This window comes from Lathyrus oleraceus, chromosome 6, assembly GCF_024323335.1.
Source record: "Lathyrus oleraceus cultivar Zhongwan6 chromosome 6, CAAS_Psat_ZW6_1.0, whole genome shotgun sequence".
Lineage (NCBI taxonomy): Eukaryota > Viridiplantae > Streptophyta > Magnoliopsida > Fabales > Fabaceae > Lathyrus > Lathyrus oleraceus.
The window spans coordinates 252,452,379-252,457,804 of record NC_066584.1 but is presented as its reverse complement, the minus strand read 5'-3'; the positions used below and the strand labels follow the sequence as shown (position 1 = coordinate 252,457,804).

Below are 5,426 nucleotides of genomic sequence, written 5' to 3'. Positions count from 1 at the left end.
GTGATCAAGGTTACTTATCTCGTACATGCCAGTTTTCGTTTGAGGTTTTTCCACCATTGTTCGTTCGGTTCCCCACTGATAGTGGTTTTGGGCCATGCTCTCGATAAGCTGGTAAGCATCAGCATAAGGTTTGTTCATTAGTGCACCACCTGCAGCGGCGTCTATTGTTAACCTTGTGTTGTACAAGAGACCATTATAAAATGTGTGAATTACTAACCAGTCTTCCAAACCATGGTGTGGCCAAAGTCTCATCATGTCTTTGTATCTTTCCCATGCTTCGAAAAGAGACTCGTTGTCTTTCTGTTTAAATCCGTTTATCTGGGCTCTTAACATAGCTGTTTTGCTTGGCGGAAAGTATCGGGCAAGAAAAACTTTCTTCAACTCGTTCCATGTGGTGACAGAGTTGGAAGGGAGAGACTGAAGCCATCTTCTAGCGCTATCTCTTAATGAGAAAGGAAAAAGACGAAGTCGAATTGCCTCTGAAGTGACACCATTAGCTTTAACAGTATCAGCGTATTGGACAAATACGGATAAATGAAGGTTTGGATCCTCGGTAGGATTTCCAGAGAATTGGTTCTATTGCACTGCCTGCAACAGCGAAGGTTTAAGTTCGAAGTTGTTTGCTTCGATTGCGGGTGGAGCAATACTTGAATGCGGCTCATCTTGTGATGGAGCGGCGTAATCTCTAAGAGCACGAGCTGGTTCTGCCATCTCGGGTATCGAAGGAAAAATGTTTTTGAAATCAGGAAATTCTACAGGAGGGAGATTGTTTGCAGCACGATATTCCCGAATTCGTCGTAGGACTCGGAGATATAGTTCGATATCGTTGATTCGTAAATAGAGCGGTTCGCCTTGTGAGCGAGTGCGTGGCATACAAATCAACGAAAGAAAGAATAGAAGAAAAAGAAACCTTAGTCTCTACAGCGTAACGGAAGAGTTACGATATCGATTAAATAAAAGTCCCCGGCAACGGCGCCAAAAACTTGATCGCTCGACTTTGTGAGTCGAGAATGGGGTACAAACTGCAAGTGCATAGTTCTATCGCGTAGTTTTAAAAGATATCGATCCCACAGGGACTTATGAATCGATATACCGTTATCTAAGGTTACTTCGTAAAGCTAAGGTGGATAATGTTTGATTGTTTGGGGAAAAGCTAAAAACTAAACTAGGATCTAGATTAAATATTAATAAGCGGATATCGGTATGTAGTTCGTCGTAATTAGGGAATCAATTCTTTGTCGGTTTCTTGGTTTTAAAATAGATCTTTTCAGTTGACTTTATTGATTAAAAGTTTTATCTCAAACTCTCGCTCTGTTGAATAAACCATGATTTTATGTTAATGTAGCTGTCACTTATAATTAAGTCAAAAAACCATTTTTTGAAAGCAATACAGTCCATAGAAACTCTTTTTAAGAAAACACTGACCGTTTAAACACCCTTATCTCAAACTCTCGCTCTGTTGACTTAGGTTATATAATTAAATTCGGATGCTTAACTCTCGTCCTCACATTCAATCTTTAAAAATACTTTTTGGAAAAGATCAGAATTTAATTAACTCTAAAACTTGCTCTCGCCCTGATCTAGAATTAATGTTCAATTTACACTGTCCAGTTGAAACCTCAAACTCTCGCTCTATTGATTTTAACTTCTTTATGTCTTTTACTTTCGTAAAAACCTTTGTTATTAAACCTGTAAATTGAGACCGTAAAAAGAGTGATTTTAATTTTAAATTTAATTAAACCGACTTGGTTTTGATCCCTTATTCCGCTTACTTTACATACCAATATCTAAGCGAATTAGCCAGACATGCTAAACAAACTAAAATACTTATCATGCATAAACAGACTCATCCCAGGCAGATAATATAAATAAATAATAAAACAAAGCATTAAATAATAATTAAAGAACCTGAATAAGTTAAACAGTAGTCTTGAACACTCCACCACAAGCCGGTAGGATTTGTTCTTGGATTCTTCAATTAAACAACAAATTAAAACGAAGAAAATAAAAAAACTGGATTCTAACGTAAGGTTAGATCCGATAAAAAGGTACACAATAGTTTCCGGTGTAGAAACTATTGTGCGAAAAGAATTAACTAAATGCTATAAAGGAAATAGAAATTGCAAGGGAAATAGTGTAAAACTCGTAAAAGCAATGCTGTAAAAATAATGCTTAAGTTGCTGGAAAAGAAAACGGCAAAAGCGAAAACGGCAAAAGAAAAATATGGAAAAAGCGTGGATCCCCTTTTAGGTTTGGAAAGTGGCTATTTATATTGGTGCCTTGAGTAACTGCTTCCGCTTCCAAAGGTCTTCAACGTGCAAAGTACTTAGGCGTGGATATCGGCTTCAACTCTCCCTCAACGTCTCTGAAGCGTTCCTTGCGCCAAAAATGTAGGGGAATGGTGTGACGTTCGTCACACCATGTGTGACGTTCGTCACAGGAGTGTGCAAGGCGTGACGCTCGTCACAGCCTCTGTGACGTCCGTCACAGGCACAGCACCTGTGTTCTTGTACTTTGGGCTGGGCTTTGATATTTGGTTCATTTTCTCTCCTTTTTGCACCTCCTTTTCTTCCATTTTTACTTGTGCTTCAAAATAAGCCACCTGAGACAAATAGGAAGAAAATACCGCGTAATATCTAATAAAATGAAGTGAACTGAAATAAATAATGATAAAATTTAATTGAATTAAGTCCTAAAATATGATATAATTTCATGTTATCACTCTGTTTGGTAAAAGTAGCTCATAGTTGATAATTGATGACCGATATATATGATAGTTAGTAGTTGGTAGTTGATGATTGATATATGATAGCTAGTAAGTAATATCTTATAACTGATGACCGATAGTTGATAAGTTAATTTTAGTGTTTGATAAATTATTTGTTACATTAGCCGGTAGTTGATGACTGATGGTAAATTAACGGTTACACTAACGAATAAATACATAATGACATAAAATGATATTTTTAATTAACACTTGATGGTTCATTATCTTATATTATTATATTATTAAATTAATTTTTATTCGATAAAAATAAATATATTAATGAAAACATCAACACAATTTTAATATATATAAAAAATTTAAGATAGCTTCGAAATATATAAGATTTCTATACAAATCTTATAATTATATTTAACGAGATACACAAATTAGTATCATTGTAATTTTAAATTCATTTAGATTAATCCAAAATAATAATTAAAATAATTTATTGTTTAATATTCTACAATAAAACTGCAATGACATTTTTTTATCTTGATTGATCTCATTGATTCTCCTATGACATTTCACTAACTTGGGAATTATAAACATTATTTTGAAATTTATTACGGAGAGGAGGGACAAACATATTTGAGAATGTGGGTCTAAAACTTAGGTTCGCCCCACAAAAAAGTGAGGGCAAGGCGAGGAAAGTCCACGAGAATTGCACATTTTAAGTCTAAAAATACAAAAGTTTATATAAATGTATGTGATTGCAAAAATCCACGAAAAAATGGAGCGGCGTGAACACATTAGAGGGTAAGGGTTAGTCTGTTCCGCACTAAAATGTAGGCAAAACGGACATTGCCCAACGGACTGAACCCGTTTTGTCACCCTTATATAATATCACCTTCTTGATTATGAGTAAAAACGATTTTATGATATTAAATTATTCAAAAAAAAATCCATGATATTAATATATTAAACTATTCAATAAATTTTAGTTTACTCTTGTTTTGTTTAATAATTAAAATTTCATTAATACAGTAAAATTAACGCGTATACCTATAATAATCATTTTTTTATAATTAAATGTCGGTCTACAACAAATAAATTGAACTGATTTAATAAATATTTAGTTTTATTATTAAAATTGTTTAAATTAAATATTATCAACTATATAATATTATCGAGAAGAGTATGAGTAAAAAACAATTTTATGATATTAAACTATTCAAAAAAATCTTTCAAGATATTAGTATATTATAGGATTAATTTTTAAATAGAATGAGATTAATATTTTACTACTTAAATTATATATTTTTTTAGTTCTATTTATAAGAGAATATTTACATTTTAGATTCATTAAATTATCAATATATATAATCAATTATACAGACTTGATGCATTAATTTTTCAATAAAATTAAAAAATAAATCTTTTCTTATAAATAGAATCGGAGAAAATATCAAAATATATAATTGACTTTTACGTCACAAATATTTACCAAATTTTATCTCTATTTTAGTTTAAACATTTATATTTTATATTGAATTTAATTTATATGCGCATCATTGTGATTGAGAGCGCATGACAATCATTCGTAATAATAATTTTAAAGATAATTATAATAAAAACCAAATATTTTTAAAGATTGTGATTGACTGATGGTTTATATAAATTAAATAGATTAATATTCATTTATGTACTAAGAGTCTAAAATATTTTTACAAGTTGATTCAATCAAATCACTTTATAATCCCGTGATTTTAAATGTATGTAAATAAATATCTATTGATTTAATATTTTTTTTGCATCGTATGTTAATCTTAGAATTCATTTTACATCCTTAATTAAAAAAGTGTTGTATTAGACTCTGTTTGGTAAAATTAAGTGATAGTTGATAATTGATAACTGATAGCTGATGATTGATAGAAGGTAGCTAGTAGTTGATATCTGATGACTAAAAGTTTATAATTGATGACTGATAATTGATAAGTTAATTTAAGTGTTTGATAAATTAGTTGTTATACTAGTATCTGGTAGCCGATGACTGATATGTGGTAGCTGATGACTGATATGTGGTAGCTGATGACTGATAGCTGGTAGTCGATGACTGATAGTTTGTAATTGGTGACTGATGATTGATAAGTTAATTTGAGTGTTTGATAAATTAACTATTACACTAATTGATAGACACAAAATGACATAAAATGATATTTTTAATTAAAAATTGATGGTTCATTATCTTATTGTATTATAGTATTAAATTAATTTCTATTCTATAAAAATAGATGTATTAATAAAAACATTAACACAATTTTAATATATATAAAAAATTAAAGATAGCATCCAAATATATAAAAAATTTATACAAATCTTATAATGAAATTTAAGGAGATACACAACTTAATAACATTGTAATTTTAAATTTATTTAGATTAATCCAAAATAATAATCAAAATAAATTTATTGTTTAATATTCTACAATAAAACTGCAATGATAATTTTTTTGTCTTGATTGATCTCATTGATTCTCCTCAGACATCTCACTAACTTGAGAATTATAAACACTATTTTTAAATTCATTATATAATTTAGATGTTACTTAAAGATATTAAAAAATTGCATCATCTTTTATATATATATATATATATATATATATATATATATATATATATATATATAAAAGATAGTACATTGAAGGGTAAAAATATGTTTT

At 30.1% G+C, this 5,426-nt stretch overlaps 1 pseudogene; it reads left to right on the top strand.

Moving 5' to 3' along the window:
* Positions 1 to 226: 226 nt before the first annotated feature.
* Positions 227 to 326, top strand: LOC127099296 (uncharacterized; annotated as a pseudogene).
* Positions 327 to 5,426: the final 5,100 nt, after the last annotated feature.